Genomic DNA, 21,496 nt, shown 5'->3' on the forward strand with positions numbered 1-21,496 from the left:
CCTAACCCTAAGGTTTTCAATCACAATTGACATATCCAGCAATCTATCACCCACACGTTCACAATCGAACCCAAACAGACAGCAAACACCACCGATCTAACAGCAAGAACCGATGAAACCCTAGATTTCTTTCGAACCCCAAATTGAAACAAATAACAAATCAACCACCACGATCGAGCCTTACAGCTCTGATACCATGTTGAAAAGTGCAATCAAATACCAATACACCAAATTATAGTAGTTAATCATCAACCAAATCACCAAGAAACCAAATCTTTACATGAATCTTTTACAGAAAATAGAAATTCAGAAATCTCAACCACAACAATTAATATCACAATTACTTAAACTCTATATGAATCAGAAACTCTATCATCAAGATGATGTAGAGCCAAGAACACCGAAATTTCTAGGGTTGAGAACCAAAAACGAATACAAAGAAAAAATTGAGAGAGAACAAAATACGAATGAATAAATTAATTAAAAATAACTTAATGACTTGCTTTTATACTCCTCTCTCAATAACTTGGGTTGGACTCAAATAAGCCCACTTGAGAACATAAAATCCCACTAAACTGCTGCAATTCACTAGCATCACTTAGCCCATGACAAGATGTTTCTGTTCAGCCCTTCAACTTCTGTAATCTACAAGACCAGCCTCTTGACTATCAACTAGCAGCAATAACAACCTGAAATTGGCTAGAAAACCACAAATGAGAATAATCATAAAACCTATGTTCTAAACTAAGCTTGTTTGATGCTATAATTTTAACAAAACCTTTATTTGGAGAAAGAGGAAAATATTTTTTCTTCTTTCTTGATTTTTTTTTCAAATATTAAAATCATGCGAAAATATGAACATTTATTAGAGTTTAAAAATTAAGATCACGTAGAAATATGAACATTTATCGTGATGCATGTTGATCATATACATAGCATTGTATATGTATATTTTAAGTGTTAAAGGTTGAAAACAAAAATTACGCGAAGTATACTTAAAGGATTTAGAAGATCCGCTGAAAGTTGAGTTCGCGGATCAGATTGCGCATTAATAAAGTTTACGGATTCCTTCCGCTAAGACAATGCGGATAATAATTAATCCGCACACCGCGAATATTCTAAAAACTATAAATAAGGAGCTTGGCCTCTCATTTATAGGTTGTTGATTCTCTGCCATTTGCTCTAGCCTTTGTAATTTTCACTTGTGACTTTGCCCAAGGAACTTTTACATTGTGTTAAGGTGAATTATGCTAATCAATAATCAAGACCGGGTCGGGGTGGTTGATCACTTGATTGCTAAAGTAAAAGACGATCATCAGGGCCCAAAACAATCATCAACTTCCCATTCCACCCCTATAATCTCATTGCACTCAGTCTTTAATTAAGTAACATTAATATAGGATTGATCACATGTTATTCTTCGGACATTTTTTAGGGTTTAGAAATTAGAATTTAGTTTTTAGGGTTTAGGAAATTGGGGTTTAAAGTTTAGATTGAATTTTTAACATGAACGGTTTAGAGTTTAAGGTTTAAGGACTAACCCAAAACTCTATACCCTAAAATCTAAACTCTAAACTCTATATCGGGCTAAATTTTGAGGAAAAAAACTTCACAGAAGATAAAAAAAATGTTTGAAGAATAACACGCATCACAATGAATGTTATTTCTTCGAACGTTTTCTGGCCAAAATAATACTAACATCTATCACATTCATATTTTCACCCAATCTTAATATCTGTGAAATGTTTTTTAAAAAACTATAAAAATAAAAATAAAATTTTCTTCCACTTCCCTAAGAAAATGATTCTCTCTTGATGATGGCATTGTTAGACGATGGACTTCTAGGAACTTCTATATATTTATCATTTATAGCCCATGTTCTATAAGGGCCCATATGTATATTTAGCCCATTAGGTTTGCATCCTGGTTTGGTTATTTATACAGTATCATTATCAGTTGTAAGCATCAATTAAGCAATAATAATACAGCAGTTATCATTTAACATGGTATCAGATTAGGGTTGCATCATGAAACCTGTCTCTTAACCGTGCCGTCAAATCTTCATCTCTCTAACCGTATTCCTAATCATCAAGCTTCACTTGTCCTAATTGTTACCTTTTAATCTGCCACCATCGATGCTTCTGTCGGCATCATCCTGAAGAAGAAAAAAAAAAAGCACAAACCGTCAATTGACTTCAAGTTATCATCCTTTTTTTTTTCCTATTATCCTGAAAAAAAAAACACAAACCCATCTCTCGTCCTTTAAGTTATTTTTTGAAATTGTATTGCTCAATTTCTACTTTTGGAAAAAGTATTCTCATCGGTTATCATTTTTTTTGTTATTAAGCAAGTAGAAATTGATTGTATCGATAAAGTAGAAGAAAAAGAATTGGTGTATTTGGGCAATTCGGGGAATAGACTGATTCATATATGACAAGTTGATACTCAAAGTGGTCATTTATCTACTCTGTCGTTTGCACCGTCCGTGACACAAGTACAATTTTTATTTGATCTTTTCTTTTTTTTCATACACCTTTGCTTATTATTATTATTATTATTATTATTGTCTTGTTTCTTCAGCAACTTTAGTCGGCCATCAAAAAGAAACTCAAATAATGGGAAACCCTATTGGTGTCATGAATAATAGTCCCACTTTGTCACGGGCCCAACTTTTAGCAATAATTGAGTCACAATAAAATATAATTAAGCAACTCAATTCGGCCCAAATATTGAAGCCCAACTTACAGCATGCTACTTATTTAAGAAAGGCCCACCAGCAATCAGGTTTGCCCACCGCTACACCATCTCCGCATGTTTTTACTGCTTCTACACTTCCCGACTATGGTAACTCGGGTTGGACTATGGACGCCGGTGCATCGACTCACCTAACATCTAGCATTAATAATTTAAGTACTGTTTTTAATCATTGCATGTATCCTTTTGTTGCTGTTGGTGACGGGACTCCAATACCTGTTATCAACACTGGCCATAGCGTTTTGCCGAATATTAATCGACCACTTCACCTTTCTAATGTTCTTGTTACGCCTAATATTGTTAAAAATCTTATCTTTGTTCGTCAATTTGCTCTTGATAATAAAGTTTCTGTTTCATTTGATGAATTTGGTTTTTCTGTAAACGATTACCTAACTCGCCGCCTACTCCTCCGATGTGATAGCACCAGAGATCTTTATCCACTTACATCACCAACATCAACAGCAGCTCCTCAAACTCTTGTTACCACACCCAGTATCTGGCATCCGCGTCTCGGACACCCAAGTACCGATGTTTTTCGTCTAGTTTCTAGCAGTTCTTTTACGTGTAATAACACGAAGTCTCCTACACTATGTCATGCGTGTCAGCTTGGCAAACACGTGTGACTTCCATTTAGTAGTACTGTTTCTAATGTTTCTAATCTATTTGATATTGTTCATTCTGATTTATGGACTTCACCTGTTCCAAGTCTCAGTGGTTATAAATATTATGTTATCTTTTTAGATCATTACTCGCATTATTTATAGGTTTTTCCGCTACGCAATAATTCCGATGTTTTTCCTATATTTTTGCAATTTTGTGCATATGTTAAAACGCAATTTAATTATGAAATAAAAGCTTTCCAATGTGACCATGATGGAGAATTCGACAATAACCAAATCCATCAACTCTTCCGTGATAACGGCATTCAAATATGCTTTTCATGTCCTCAAACTTCCCAGCATAACGGTAAATCTGAACGCATGATTCGTACTGTTAATAACCTCATACGCACTCTTATGTTCCAAGCTCATCTTCCACCTACATTCTGGGTAGAAACTCTCCACATGGCCACCTACCTTCTAAATCTTCTACCCTCATCCGCCATTAACCATGACATCCCACATACTCGTCTCTACAAATATTCGCCAAACTACTTTACCCTCCGTGTCTTTGGTTGCCTTGGCTACCCTCATCTCAACACCACCAACAAACTTGCTCCCCGCTCCACTCCGTGCATCTTCCTCGGATAACCCTCAAATCACCGGGGTTACTGTTGTCTAGACCTAACCATTCATAAAATCATCCTTTCCCATCATGTCACATTTGATGAGACCTCTTTTCCTTACAGTTCTACTAACTAATCAGCCACCTCACCCCCCTCCTATGAGTTTCTTGACCCGCCACCTAACCTCTTTTCTCACAACTATCCCGCCACACCTACCATTCCTTAAACCGTTCCTACTACCACTCCCACTTCTACTACAGTAAATTCACCAACACCCCCTCCTCCCAATCTGCAACAAGTCGCCTTACCTCCAACCACTACTTCCACTCACCCTATGGTCACTCGTCACCGTCTAGGTATCACTAAACCCATACAACGCCTAAACTTTCTCGTATCCTCTCCAACTCCCATCCCAAAATCTTACTCTCATGCCCTCAACGACCCTGACTGGCATAACGCTATGATCGAAGAATATCATGCTTTAATTAAAAACGGTACTTGTACACCTGTGCCTCGTCCATCAGACACGAACATAGTTCGCTCCATGTGGCTATTTAAGCACAAGTTTAATGCAGATGGTACACTCAGTAGATATAAGGCTCGACTTGTTGCTAATGGTCGTAGTCAGCATGTTGGTATCGATTGTGATGAGACGTTCAGCCCAGTTGTTAAACCGGCAACTATCAGGACTGTTCTCAGCCTTGCCGCTTCTCGACACTGGCATGTTCATCAGCTAGATGTCAAGAATGCATTTCTTCACGGTAGCATTTCAGAGACAGTCTATATGCATCAGCCCCCAGGTTTTCGGGACCCTGCCCGTCCCGACCATGTATGCCTTCTCCAAAAATCTCTCTACAGGTTAAAAGAGGCTCCTCGTACCTGGTACCAGCGATTTGCCGGGTATGCTCAGCGTGTTGGGTTTCAACACAGCCGGTGTGACACCTCTCTTTTTATTTATCGACATGACATGGATACAGCTTATTTATTATTATATGTGGATGATATCCTCCTCATTGCATCTTCGTCAGCATTGCTTCAGCGCATTATCTCTTCATTACATCAGGAGTTCTCGATGACCGATCTTGGTCCGTTGAACTATTTCTTGGGGATCTCCGTTACTCGCACTCAAACCGGGATGTTTCTCTCTCGGACGAAGTATGCCTCTGAGATTATTGAGCGTGCAGACATGATAGGTTGTAACTCTAGCAGGACCCCGATTGATACTGGCACCAAACTTACAGCATCTGGTCCTCCGGTTAAGGATCCCACCATGTATCGTAGTCTTGTTGGTGCGCTTCAGTATCTTACTTTTACGCGTCCTGACATCTCTTATGATGTACAGCAGATATGTCTTTTCATGCATGACCCCAGGGAGCCTCACATGGCTGCTCTCAGACGGATCATCCGCTATGTTCATGGGACTCTGGGCCTTGGACTATAGCTGTTTGCCTCCTCCACATCTTCACTAGTGGCATACTCTGATGCAGATTGGGCAGGGTGCCCCTCTACGAGACGCTCCACTTCCTGATATTGTATGTTTTTAGGTAACAACCTTCTTTCCTGGTCTTCCAAGAGGCAACACACTCCCTCTCGCTCCAGTGCTGAAGCCGAGTACCGCGGTGTTGCAAACGCCGTTGCAGAGACATGCTGGATCCGTAATCTTCTTCGAGAACTTCACTGCCCCCTCTCTACAGCCACTCTTGTGTATTGCGATAATGTCAGTGCGGTTTATATGTCAGGCAATCCGGTTCAACATCAGCGTACCAAACACATAGAGATCAACATTTACTTCGTTAGAGATCTTGTCCTCAAAGGGCATGTTCGGGTACTTCATGTTCCTTCTAGATACCAGTTTGCAGACATCTTCACCAAGGGCCTTCCTACTGCACTCTTCGACGAGTTTCGATCCAGTTTAAGCGTCCGCTCTGCTCCTGCTCCAACTGCGGGGGATGTTAGACGATGGATTTCTAGGGACTTCTATATATTTATCATTTATAGCCCATGTTCTATAAGGGCCCATATGTATATTTAACCCATTAGGTTTGCATCCTGGTTTGGTTATTTATACAGTATCATTATCAGTTGTAAGCATCAATTAAGCAATAATAATACATCCGTTATCATTTAACAGGCATGAAATTTAGATGAATTATTAAGTCAAAATTTCAAAAAGTCAAAACAAGACTATTTAAGGTTGACTTTAAATAATTTTTTTGATGTTATATAATATTTGTCTCGGATTAATAGTTTTGTTTTGACTTTTTAAAATTTTTATTTCTTAACCTTATCTTTAAATATTTATTTTTCTATTATATGTTATTTGATAAAATTTAGATGAATTGATTAAGTTTTCTATGTGTTTTCATTTGATATAATTTTTGTTAGGTATTATATAACACGAAAAAAATTATTTAAAATGAAACTTAATAAATAAAGAATTTAAAAAGTTTAAATATGAGAAATAATTTGGGACGGAGAAAATAGGTTATTTCTGTTTCAATTTATATGCTTAATATATGCATTAAGACAAAAATGGGGTACCAAATATAATGGATAAAATTATAATATAATTAAAAAATTCCGTGTACTAATAATATTTTCTTAAACAACATATTCTTTATACGAGGACTATCAAAGTGAGACCAAGTGAGTATATTTTATTTTTATATTTTATTTGGTAGTTACAAGTAAATTAAATCGATCATATATACTCTTATATAATACGTAAATTTTGAAAATTTTTATTAAAAATACTCATCTCATAAACATGCTCTTATTATATAAAAATACGTTCTTCATACCATTATAATTATTCAGATTGTTATTTTGTGTTGTGCTTACTTTATTGTTTAGCTGATAAAAATTTAAGTGTATAAAATAAAATTTTATGGTAAAACTATACGGAGTAGGTAATAAGATTTACAATTTGATTAATTAGTTAAAGTAGCTATCGCATTAGTACCACATCATTATTTTCTTTTCATTTCTTTTCTATTATTAACCTATCATGTATCAGTTTCAACCATCATATTTGTTTCTCAACCACTAAAAATAATTAAGTAATTCCAAATACAAATCTAAAAGCAAAATGTACAAGTAATTAAAACAATCTCTTCCGTGATGAATTATGCTTGAAGAAGAGAAAATGGTTAACGAAATGAAATGGGCAATTGATTAACACTCCGATGCAAATGGGTGTTTCAAATTGGCAATGACATTGGCGATTGATTAACACCCTGTTGAGAGTGCTCTTATAGAAGTAATCGTATTAGGCCACCATTAACCATGTCTGTAATGTGGAGAAACTTTTTAACTTTGTAACGTGGAGACACTTTTCTTACTTTTTGACTAAAAAGTGGTTTTCTGCATGTGACGTGCCAGTGTCATTACATGACACTATTTAACTCTAATGCCAAATTTTAAGTGTCAAATTCTTGTAAGATTCACCTATTTTTGAATAAATATAATATAAATGATACATATAATTAAATTAAGACTACTAAATCAATAAAAATACATATTAAATAGAAAAATGGCATAAATTAAAATTTCACTAAAATTCACCGTTACATAAAAATATAAATATAAACTAAACTAAAAATCTTAAAAATTTAGATTACATAATAAAAACTATAACTTATGTTACTCAATTTGACAATCAAGGTACCTCTAATTTGCCTAAGTCTAAAAAGCACTTCAATTTTATTTTTGCTCAAGAAAAGTGTTACGTGTTAAAAAATTTAAAATTGAGGTAATCTTCGTCAAATTCATTAACGATCGTTAGTCAAAATACAAAATTGGTCCCTGAAGTTTGTTAAAAATTTCACCCATCGTCCTCTCATCATCTTCACGATTGAAAATTGAAATCAAACAACAAGTGTTTGTTTACAGAGCTCTAAAATGTTATCAATATCTGAAACCTAACACTCGTGATCCATAATAGTATATGAACATCAACAGATTTGAAGAATTTGATCCCGTGTTCATCGTTTTTTAACCGAAAACTACAAATCGATCAGTTTTGAGTGATTCACTACACCTCATAATTAATTGAGCATAGTTATGGATTCCTGACATTGTGTTTATGCTACGTGAATCATCAAATCTTTTGAAGAAACGGCAGTTAATTTCAGATCTCCAAGTCAAACTTCATGAACAATCGGTCAACGTGTTGATTGATAGATTATAGAGTGTTTTGTTAGAAAATAGGGTTGTAATTGACTGCCGGATTCGTTCTTGAATCGTGTAATCACTATCTCTATAAAGTATTTCGACCCTACGATTGCCTCAGTTGCACGAAATCTTTACAGGGATCAAACAAGAACGCAATCAGTGTTTTTGGCAACGAAATCACTGATCAAATTGTTAGAGAATATGTGTGTGTTTTTGTTGGTTTGATGAATGCAGAATGAATGAACAAAAAAACGTTCATAAACTGTTATAAGAAAACAGTTAAACCGAAAGGGTGCAACCCTTCAATTTTGGTGGGAAAATCGGTTATACCAAAAGGCATACATGTTCGCTGACACTTATTCGAATGCAACTTTTCTAGTTAACGAATAGTGCCCCTTGGACCCCGCCAGGGGCGCTGCCCCTTGGACCCCGCAAGGGGGCGCAGCCCCCTTGACCTCCGCATTTTACGCGACAGTTAGTAGTCAACTCTTACGGGCGTGTACTCCACACTCTCCGAACCCGTTGGTAAGTATAGCTAGCTAACACCTGCATTCAAGTAAATCGCAACTAACTAAAATGTACGTTGGATGACACTAAAATCACCAACATGTTTCAGGTTCGATTGATCACTCAAGAACGTTATAATGATGATTTCAAATATTTTTCATGAAGGAATCAAGGTGTGAAAGTGTCCAAATTCCAAAATCAATTTTCAAGTTCATAATGAAGTTTTCAATGATGTTCATCCATTTTTCAGATATTTATTGATCTTTTGGTATTAATTCTTCATAAAAATAGAAATCGTTGCATAAGGAAGGAGTTATAATCATTTTTTGGCTTAACTGTGTCGCTTTTGAAATTGAAAAAATTATGTTCTATGATGAAGAGGATATATGCAGGACAATATCACGATACGCTCTCCAATTCCTTGTAAGATCTGTTGATAACATTGGATGGATATGGTTATCTTTTGGTTCTAACCATTTTTTGGACTGACTTTGTATTGACATTCTCTTGATAGGTTATGAATTAAAATTTGATTTTGGAGAATGATTTTCATTTTATTTCTTGGCACTTTAATTTCAAATATTTATATTGTTTATAATGCTTATGATGTGTAATGTTTTCCTTTCGTGACAGATTATTACTGTATAAAGACAATAAGTGAAGTTTCAGTGGAAAAAGAAAATGGTTACAAATGTGTTACAAAAGAAGCTATAATGATCAGCTGATATTTCCGTTACTAAATGCTATAGCTAGGTTGCAAGATGGGTGGCCTTTGTAAGGAAGATAAAGTGGGCGAAGAGATGGAGATGGAGATGAAGATAAAGATGATAATGAAGATGATAATGGGAATGGAGATGTTAATGAAGATGACAAAGAGGATTATGGGTGAAAAATTTTTAGAAACTTCAGGGACCAATTTTGTATTTTGATTAACGATCGTTAATGAATTTGACGAAAATTACTTCAATTTAAAATTTTTGAACACGTAATCCTTATCTTGAGCAAAAATAAAATGGAAGTTTTTTTTGGGCTTAGGAAAATTGGGGGTTACCTTGATTGTAAAATTGGGTAATAGATGTAACATCCCGCGTTTTTCCGTTAAATTTATTTTAATACCGTCTTTTTTTTTATAACATCTTTCGTCACCGATACTCGTACACTTCGTTAACTAATGTTCTTGATAATCCCGTTACTCGATTTCAACATCTCTCGTTAACTTGCGTTTTAAAAATATTCGTTTGGTTAATTCCCGCACGCGACTACAAACTTGAGGGACTAATTTTGGCACTTGGCCAAAACTTTGTAACTAGTCACCACCACCACCACTTATCCCATTCATTCACCAACTCTTTCTTTCCTACTTCCATTTTTACTCTCTCAAACCTTCAAACACAAATTCATCATCTAATTTGGAACTAGAAAGCTCACAACAAATCCGACTACATATTCTTGATCCTCTCATCATTCTCTACGATTTGATACTAACTACACCGATTTTGGGTAACATTTCTAAAACTCTAGATTTCTTTAAATTCGTGTTTTTGACTTGAAATTGTGTTAGTTAATGTCTATGGCTCGTGTCTAGCATGAATATATGTTTTGTTTGCTCGATTTGTTGATTTGAGTAACTAGTTTGAACTTTTGAAGTGGGTTAGCTTAATCTTTGATTTTGGATGATTAAATGTTGTTTAATTGTTAAAGTTCATGTATTAAATGTGTTACTAGCATCATTAGCTTCAATTTGATGTGTAGGTTGATTAAGAAAACTTCAAAAGCATGATTATTGATTTTGAGATGTTTGACTAGGGTTTGATAGTTCTTGACATGAATTTTTGGATGCTTGAATGCCATGGAATGTTAATTGTTAGTGTTTAGTTGTAATGTATGCTTCATTACCTTCAAAACGGCATATCATATGTATAAATTGGATTCCCGGAACTTGAAATGCATTTGATGAACCTAAACTTTGATTTTGAACGCTTAACGACCATTCAACGAGGTTTCTGTTGTCTTAAATGATGATTTTGATTAATGATATGTGGTTAGTTGTATTCCTTGTCGAAATAGCTTTCCGATGATATAAAATACATGTTCTAATTGTTTGCGGATCATAAAATGTGATTGTTTGTGTTTTGGTTCGTCCATTTGAGCAATTCAGCAAACAGACCCTGGATGCCAATTGGGACGCCGTCCTGACTTTTGGGACGCCGTCCCACTCTTCATATTGAGACGCCGTCCTAATTTTGGGACGCCATCCCACTCTTCATATTGGGACACCGTCCTGATTTTGGGACACCGTCCTGATACACTAAAATGGGCTGTTTTGCTTGGTCATTTGACGTAAAATGTTTGATATGCTACGGACCTCCGATTAACATGAAACTTGGCCAACATGCTCATATATGATTATATAACTTAGAAAAATTGTCGGATACCCGACCCGACCCCGTTGACTTTGACTTTGACCAAGTTTGACTTTTAGTCAAACTTAACTAAACACTTATGCAATCGTTCTAGTCTTTCTTTTATACTTGATTCTTGCATGAAACTTGACAACGTGATTCACATGCTATACTTTTCGAGTCGTAACGAGCCATAGGACTAATTGAACACATTTCACCCGACCTTGTGTCGTAACCGGTTAATTGATACAACTTATTTGTTTAGGTCAAGGCTAAGCAACTTTCATGCACACGTTTACTTTGTGAAGTACATTTATACTCGTGCACTCGAGGTGAGATCATAGTCCCACCTTTTCAACAACTTTTTATACTTTTAAATTGTGGGCTGAGAAACATACACTTTGTTACATTTTGTACTACTTACTTTTATACTTTGAACACAAGTACAAAGAAAACAAACATTCCACAGCGAGTTAGAACAAAAATCCTCAATTCGATTATCATTAGTTACACTTGCAGGGTGTAAGTGAGAACTTATATTGTGTGGCCATACGGGTTTGACAAACCCTCATTACGGACGGTTCGCTACCGTCTACGGATGAAATATATTTTCGAGAAACAGTGTATGTTCTAACACTATTGTGATGGGGTTCTATGGAAGGAAACGTTAAGTCTTGATAATTGGGTGCTCGCGAACAATACTTTTGGAATGCAAACGATTTTGATAATCAACTATGGGGATACTAAATCTTGTGGTTCAAAAACAACGTTTACAAATACACCTATGATTTCACCAACGTTTTTCGTTGACAGTTTTCTATATGTTTCTCAGGTTCATACTCGGCTACTTGATACATGCTTCTGCACACTTTGATTACTTGCTTGAGGTCAAGCATACATGCATACACTAGTGATAGCACTTTTGGATTACACCTTAAAGCATACATACTTACGCTATTTATAGCAACTGTGATTTTCAACTTATATTATGTCGCAAGTTATTTCATTTATACTTTACAATTTTTGTAATCTTAAACTTGTTGTCGAATTGTTTGTAAACTAAACTTTGCAAGTCTTGTACGTTTCAAATGAATGCGACATAATTTTGGTCAAACGAGTCTCATATAGGGACTATGACCACGCAACGGGACCAAAGTAGTCGGCGCCGTCAATAACGGTTTTGGTCGGGTCGCTACAGATGGTATCAGAGCGTTGGTTGTAGGGAACTAGGATATGCATTAGTGTGTCTGACAGAGTCGTTAGGATGCATTAGTGAATCTAGACTACAACCGGATAGTTAACCATTGCATTCTGACATACATTTGCTATAGATAGCACTTACTTGACTACTTGTGCATTATACTTGAATCATTCTTAGGCAAACTTCTTAATGGTACCAAGTTTTCATCTTACGAACTCGTATTCCGCCACTTTTTGGTAACACACGTAAATTCATGATTCATACACGTATGGATGACGACGACTTCATTAGTCACACTTGTTCGGGAACTCTGTCTCCCGGATTGTTATTTGCCACCGTTTCAACTTACTATCGATTTCCCGCTGGTGTTTCTTACTATCTACTTTTTGGTGTTACTACCATCACTACTCTAGGTGAGTATCGTCATCAACATTTATCACTACGGTTGCGTGCTACTCGTTATCATGACTCGTTACTCTTTTCATACCTGAATACCTTATTGTCTGACTCGAACCACATTGACGTGAACAATCATTTATACACTTCCCTCGGGGAACGCTTCTTTATAGTTGCACTAATTCTTTCGATTCAATACGAGTCACGTTAGAGACGTCGTTACACTTTGTTTATTTTAAACTTCACGATTACACGAACTTGAATCTATAGAGTGATGTGGGAATGGAGGTATGAGTTAGCGTAATATAACGACACTCGATCAACGTGGTTATAATACGGTAAGACATACCAAAGTTCTAGTGACACGTGATGGTGGTTAAACTCGATCAACCTAAACACCACCATGAGCCATGTACATGACTTCATCTATTCATGTTGGACATCTGAAAACTCCGAGAATATTGATAACAACCATACCGGGGACACACCTTCGATTTTTGTCGAACTATACTTATGCTTCCGAATGAATTACTGATTCCTTTCGACTTCAACCGTATGTTACACGTGTATACTATCTCGTCCTCGCACAGTCTTATTGACTAACTACAATTTACTCGTTATGCTCGCATCGAGGCGGAAACTTCTCTCGCCTTACACTCGTAATTCTGGTTCAGGAAATCTTTTACTTTAAATTCTCAATGGAGAGAGACTCTTCACGTTATACTAGTATTCGCCTCGAGGGTGAATAGTCTCGACGAACGTATTTGGAAACCGATAAATCTTCCGCGACGCGAATTTTCTTGAGAAACTTGTCCTAACAAACTTGTTCAAATATACCTTACGGAATGTACTTTGTTTCGGATCGAGATCCTCGTTTCAATTCTAGACTTCGGAGTGCCTCACAAAAAGCCTCGGGACCACGTTTAGACATGAGTACCGCGTACCATCCGCAACCCGACGGACCGAACAAACATACGATTTAAACCTTAGAATCCATAATACGAGTTGTATTACTAACTTCAAATTTACTTGAGAAAAGTATTTTCCTTTAGCTTAATCCTCGTACTACAATGATTTTCATTCGAGTTTTAACGTCACGCCTTTTGAAACCACATGTGACCGGAAACGTCATCCTCCTTTTTGTCGAAACCAAGTAAACGATGATCAATTCACCGGGGCCGAGCTTATTCATGAGCAATCGAGAGGATTTATTCATATTCAAGCAAGACCCAACGCGACTCGTAATCACCAGGAGCTATGCCGATGTTACACGTAAACCTTTCGAATTCCGTGGGAAACCGCGTCACGTTAAAAGTCGCACTTTGAGGAGGTGTAATCCGTTTCGGGAAACATAGAAAGCTAAATCCGTGATATTTTAATCCTTTTGAAATCTTGGGGCGTTTTAGACCCGTTGCTAGCCGTTTAGATTTTCCGGCTCATTTCGAGTCTCCGTTTATCCTACATTCGATGTATCAACTTTGTGTTTTGCGAAACAAGAACTTGTCATTCCTTTTCGACAAGCTTACTATCGACGATAAACTTCATTCCTAGGAGGACCGGCTGAAACCATGAATTGTGAACCCAAACTTTAAGACGACGTTAAACCCCGACCGTCAAAGTTCGTTGAAATACCCTAGAACGTATTCCTCCCTCACTCGTAGAATTGGCAACACAAGATCTCGAGGAAGATTCAACAACTACTACTTCCAACTAAATTTCGGGACGAAATTTCTTTTGAGGTGTGGATAATGTAACATCCCGTGTTTTTCCGTTAAATTTATTTTAATACCGTCTTTTTTTTTATAACATCTTTCGTCACCGATACTCGTACACTTCGTTAACTAATGTTCTTGATAATCCCGTTACTCGATTTCAACATCTCTCGTTAACTTGCGTTTTAAAAATATTCGTTTGGTTAATTCCCGCACGCGACTACAAACTTGAGGGACTAATTTTGGCACTTGGCCAAAACTTTGTAACTAGTCACCACCACCACCACTTATCCCATTCATTCACCAACTCTTTCTTTCCTACTTCCATTTTTACTCTCTCAAACCTTCAAACACAAATTCATCATCTAATTTGGAACTAGAAAGCTCACAACAAATCCGACTACATATTCTTGATCCTCTCATCATTCTCTACGATTTGATACTAACTACACCGATTTTGGGTAACATTTCTAAAACTCTAGATTTCTTTAAATTCGTGTTTTTGACTTGAAATTGTGTTAGTTAATGTCTATGGCTCGTGTCTAGCATGAATATATGTTTTGTTTGCTCGATTTGTTGATTTGAGTAACTAGTTTGAACTTTTGAAGTGGGTTAGCTTAATCTTTGATTTTGGATGATTAAATGTTGTTTAATTGTTAAAGTTCATGTATTAAATGTGTTACTAGCATCATTAGCTTCAATTTGATGTGTAGGTTGATTAAGAAAACTTCAAAAGCATGATTATTGATTTTGAGATGTTTGACTAGGGTTTGATAGTTCTTGACATGAATTTTTGGATGCTTGAATGCCATGGAATGTTAATTGTTAGTGTTTAGTTGTAATGTATGCTTCATTACCTTTAAAACGGCATATCATATGTATAAATTGGATTCCCGGAACTTGAAATGCATTTGATGAACCTAAACTTTGATTTTGAACGCTTAACGACCATTCAACGAGGTTTCTGTTGTCTTAAATGATGATTTTGATTAATGATATGTGGTTAGTTGTATTCCTTGTCGAAATAGCTTTCCGATGATATAAAATACATGTTCTAATTGTTTGCGGATCATAAAATGTGATTGTTTGTGTTTTGGTTCGTCCATTTGAGGAATTCAGCAAACAGACCCTGGATGCCAATTGGGACGCCGTCCTGACTTTTGGGACGCCGTCCCACTCTTCATATTGAGACGCCGTCCTAATTTTGGGACGCCGTCCCACTCTTCATATTGGGACACCGTCCTGATTTTGGGACACCGTCCTGATACACTAAAATGGGCTGTTTTGCTTGGTCATTTGACGTAAAATGTTTGATATGCTACGGACCTCCGATTAACATGAAACTTGGCCAACATGCTCATATATGATTATATAACTTAGAAAAATTGTCGGATACCCGACCCGACCCCGTTGACTTTGACTTTGACCAAGTTTGACTTTTAGTCAAACTTAACTAAACACTTATGCAATCGTTCTAGTCTTTCTTTTATACTTGATTCTTGCATGAAACTTGACAACGTGATTCACATGCTATACTTTTCGAGTCGTAACGAGCCATAGGACTAATTGAACACATTTCACCCGACCTTGTGTCGTAACCGGTTAATTGATACAACTTATTTGTTTAGGTCAAGGCTAAGCAACTTTCATGCACACGTTTACTTTGTGAAGTACATTTATACTCGTGCACTCGAGGTGAGATCATAGTCCCACCTTTTCAACAACTTTTTATACTTTTAAATTGTGGGCTGAGAAACATACACTTTGTTACATTTTGTACTACTTACTTTTATACTTTGAACACAAGTACAAGGAAAACAAACATTCCACAGCGAGTTAGAACAAAAATCCTCAATTCGATTATCATTAGTTACACTTGCAGGGTGTAAGCGAGAACTTATATTGTGTGGCCATACGGGTTTGACAAACCCTCATTACGGACGGTTCGCTACCGTCTACGGATGAAATATATTTTCGAGAAACAGTGTATGTTCTAACACTATTGTGATGGGGTTCTATGGAAGGAAACGTTAAGTCTTGATAATTGGGTGCTCGCGAACAATACTTTTGGAATGCAAACGATTTTGATAATCAACTATGGGGATACTAAATCTTGTGGTTCAAAAACAACGTTTACAAATACACCTATGATTTCACCAACGTTTTTCGTTGACAGTTTTCTATATGTTTCTCAGGTTCATACTCGGCTACTTGATACATGCTTCCGCACACTTTGATTACTTGCTTGAGGTCAAGCATACATGCATACACTAGTGATAGCACTTTTGGATTACACCTTAAAGCATACATACTTACGCTATTTATAGCAACTGTGATTTTCAACTTATATTATGTCGCAAGTTATTTCATTTATACTTTACAATTTTTGTAATCTTAAACTTGTTGTCGAATTGTTTGTAAACTAAACTTTGCAAGTCTTGTACGTTTCAAATGAATGCGACATAATTTTGGTCAAACGAGTCTCATATAGGGACTATGACCACGCAACGGGACCAATTTTGTATTTTGATTAACGATCGTTAATGAATTTGACGAAAATTACTTCAATTTAAAATTTTTGAACACGTAATCCTTATCTTGAGCAAAAATAAAATGGAAGTTTTTTTTGGGCTTAGGAAAATTGGGGGTTACCTTGATTGTAAAATTGGGTAATAGATTACCTTTTCGTGTCATTTGCCCTAAAAACTAATGCGAGGTGCGAAAAGTAGGTAGAAGGTTCAAAATGTGCGGAAAGAGGTGTCCTTAGAATATGAACTGACTCTGAATAACCCCAAATTCCTCTCTACATCCTTTCGAGCACTAGCCTAAAATCTAGTAAACTAGCCCTTGGCTCATCTGTGAGACAGAACTAACCTTTGACCAGTGTCGCCCAATCTGAATATACACCGTCGAAAAAGTAGTAACCTTTGGCATAAAGATGACCATTTACCTGAAATGGTGCGGAGCAGTACCTTTCGTAAGCTTATCAAATAGAGGTGATTGATTCAAGATGATTATATAATTGTTAGAACTCTTCAACCCAAAAAACGCATGCCAAATTCACAAATCATATGAAGCAACAACTTCAAGCATAATTGTCGATTTCTTGTGATCACCTCTTGTGCATTGACCTTATAATGCGACGAGAAAATTCTTTCACTCCTAATGCATACAATAAATACTTCCTAGCATCCGCTTGAAACCAAGTTATCCTTCGTGTGCACTGTATAATCTTGCAATATCATGTGCATTGGGAGCTCTCAAATACTCTTTGAGATATAAGGTAATGATACACTTACAAAAGTGGTGTAGACGTATTATTAACGATGTCTCACTTATTTGTAAGTATTCATCAAACAGATCCACGGTTGTTCAATACGCCAACTGGTGTAGAGCCGAAGTACAAATTTGTAAAGTAGTAAATGTTTGTCTATGCATAGCATCGTTATGTTCTATAAAATATCTAATATGCTCGGGAATATCAGTACTAGAGAAACTCTATATACCTTGAACAATTCGGATGAATAATTGACACCGCGTACAAAATCATCTTTTATATTGTGCATGTGTATATTTTGCCGTCTCACTAAAAATCATCCCATTAGCGTTGTGTGGCAACCTTACGCTCCCTCAAAAAGTGTATTCGAGGTCTTGGGATATGCTCGGGCTCGACTTCATCTATTAAGTATTCCTGAATGAATTCAACAATAGCTTCGCCTTCCTCATCGGATTGAAAAATAATATCGTAAGATTCTAGTTTTTTAAGATTTAAATGTGTGTTTAGGATGTATAAAGTTTGATGTGTGTGTTATAATTGTTTAAGAAATGAATTGAAATAGTCGGGTATTTATACATTAAAACGTTGAATTTATTAATTTATAAAAAAAGAAATAAATTTAAACTGGTAATAATATCGTTTGAAATGCTCAAAAAGTTACAACCAATGAAAAGATGACACGTGGACGTGACGCTTTTTCCCCATACAATACCTGACTGACACCCTGTCGACGTTTGCCCTAACATTACGTTATGGGCGTCAAGCGACGTCAATATTTCCAAATCATCGTCAAATTGAGCTTCTACCGTCGAGTTAAAACCGGTCAAATGTGGTTTCCTCGTTTTCACTATCTTACCTAATAACTTTTCTTCCACGTACACTTTTTAAGTCTAATATATATATATATATATATATATATATATATATATATATATATATATATATATATATATATATATATATATATATATATATATATATATATATATATATATATGTATATATATATATATATATATATATATATATATATGTATATATATATATATATATATATATATATATATATATATATATATATGTATATATATGATGGGTTAGCCCATATTGGTTAGTTTAAGTTTCGTGTCATGAATGGGAATTATTTTACCATTTTACTAAAAGTGTCAAAAATTGCTCTTGGGCATACCTTGTGGGTTCGTAAGTTGTAAACGAGTAAAATTTGGTGAAAGCTACTATAATTGTTTGAGAGTATCCTTGGAAAGTTTCAAAATGATATAGAATATATATGGTTTTGTCGAGTTTAGGTAGGTTTTAATACTCGTCAAAAGGGTGTCCGGGGGCTGAAATTTGCTGTGTAGAACAACATGTAAGCATAAGTTTTGTGTCAGTTTTTTGAAATATCTGTCTAATATGAGGATTAGGGTCGCATATTTGTTACATAGGTATCTCGATAATTATGTCCGTAGACTCGATAAAGAAGCTCTCGGTATTAGCGTTTGCGAAGGTATATTCATCAATCTATTGATCATTCTATTTATTATTATTTAAACAAATTTTCTTAATATAACTAAATATGAATTTGATCATTTCAATCGTACAGTTCCGTTATGTTCACATTTTTTTATGTTATTTTTGTGTATTGGTTACTTAGGTTGGACAATTCATGTTGTTTTGTGTAGTTGTTGTATTAATGCATTGATCTTATTGCATTCAGTTCTGTACACTATCGAATTTCAATTGTGGGTTCCTTGCATGGACCTTATCCGCAACATTAATGTAGGAACAACTGATGCGTTTTCCTTAAAAAATGTAATGTAAATAGCTAATATATGTCATCATCGAACATAACAATTAACCATCTGAGGTCAACCGCCTTTCATCCACAGTGAAGTAGAACGAAGTGCGGTTGACCTCTCCCTGCTTGTTATGATCAAATGAGAGTTTAGTAGTATGTAAATATTTGAGTATCTAGCAACAATTAGATAAAGTTAGTTTACTACTAATAATAGATTGATAGATAAATATTGATTATAAGGTTTCAGATTTAGTTTAGCATGTTATTAAGTCAAAAGATACAAAAAAAAAAAAAAAAAAAAAAAAAAAAAATATATATATATATATATATATATATATATATATATATATATATATATATATATATATATGGGCAGGACCAATGGGGAAGTAACCAATCGGGGGGAAGCAAATTTTTTCTTTTTTTCGTTTTTCGAAAAAACTTTGTTCACGAACATTATAGATTGGATGAAAATAAGAACATTTAGAAAACACATTTCGTGATGAATGTTATTATTTTGGCGGGAAAACGATCGACAAAAATAACATTCAATATAATATTGTTCGTGAAGAATGTTAACGTTTTTTTTCTTCATGTTTTGTGAAGTAAAATTTAGTCCGATTTAGAGTTTAGGGTTTAGGGTTTAGGGTTTGGTGTTTAGGGTTACCCTAAACACCAAACCCTAAACCCTAAACCATAAACTCTAAACCGTTTGTGTTAAAAACTCAATCTAAATCCTAAATCTAAACCCTAAATCTAAACCCTAAACCCTAAATTTCTAAACCCTAATATCTAAACCCTATAAAACATAATATCTAAACCCTAATATCTAAACCCTAATGTCTAAAACCTCAACATACGCTCGAAAAACACGATAATTGTTATATATTACTTCTTCGAGCGTTTTTCCGCCAAAATAATAACATTCATCACGAAGTGTCTTTTCTAAATGTTCTTATTTTCATCCAATCTATAATGTTCGTGAACAACGTTTTTTCAAAAAACGAAAAAAAAAAAAAATTGCTTCCCCCCGCTTCTCCCCGATTGGTTACTTCCCTCTTGATCATACCACTATATATATATATATATATATATATATATATATATATATATATATATATATATATATATATATATATATATATATATATATATATATATATATATATATACTTCTAATAGTTAGGGGGTACAAAATATATATATATATATATATATATATATATATATATATATATATATATATATATATATATATATATATATATACACTTCTAATAGTTAGGGGGTACAAAATGGAAATAACGAAAAAAGTACTTTTACCTTTCCTATCTCATTTAGGGGTGTGTTTAGTACGGAAAAATCCGAAAAACTCGAGGACCGGACCGAAAGCTTTTGGTACGGTCCACAATCCTTAATTTTTATATTTGTCGATATTCGGTACGGGACGGACCAAACTCAAAGAAAAGTGATATGGACTGAACCCAAGTATTATTTGCTTTAAATCTTTTACCCATATTCCTTTCCCCCAAAACCCAACTTTATTATTTGACTTTCAATCTTCTCGTCTTCTTGATATTTTATATTTCCTTTTTCTTTATTCATCATTATGTTAATTATATTCAATAAAATTGCATCGTTGGTCCATCAACTTTGTATCAAACAACATATGTGACTTTTTTCTTTTCTTTTGACACTATTAACCTTCATTTATCACTTTATGTTACAGATGACCCTGAAATTAACTCTCATTAGATTTATCCCATTAAGTCACCTGACTTTGACAGACGTTAGTCAATCTTCGTTAAGTGACCTCTTGTGTGATGCATATGAGGGTATTTTTGTCTTTTATCTTCTTTTTTTTTGCTAAATTCAACCATCTTCATCAATGTAAAAAATAAGAACCCTCCACAATTTTGTCAATTAAAAAATCAAAAACATCGAATTCCATTCTCAGATCTACACTTAAACTACAAAATATCATTTTCTTCTCATCACTAAATACACACAAATCATAAAACAAAAACCAAATTCGGTGATCACTTTAATAG

The 21,496-nt window shown here is 35.1% G+C and overlaps 1 long non-coding RNA gene across 1 annotated transcript; it reads right to left on the bottom strand.

The window, feature by feature from the left end:
* Window positions 1–341: 341 nt before the first annotated feature.
* On the bottom strand, window positions 342–2,470 carry LOC139845633 (uncharacterized). Its single transcript, XR_011758410.1, has 3 exons — window positions 2,249–2,470; window positions 2,035–2,155; window positions 342–689 (listed from the first exon to the last, which is right to left on the bottom strand). It is a non-coding gene; the product is annotated as an uncharacterized lncRNA (long non-coding RNA).
* Between the last annotated feature and the right edge of the window lie 19,026 nt (window positions 2,471–21,496).

This window comes from Rutidosis leptorrhynchoides, chromosome 4 (assembly GCF_046630445.1).
Source record: "Rutidosis leptorrhynchoides isolate AG116_Rl617_1_P2 chromosome 4, CSIRO_AGI_Rlap_v1, whole genome shotgun sequence".
Lineage (NCBI taxonomy): Eukaryota > Viridiplantae > Streptophyta > Magnoliopsida > Asterales > Asteraceae > Rutidosis > Rutidosis leptorrhynchoides.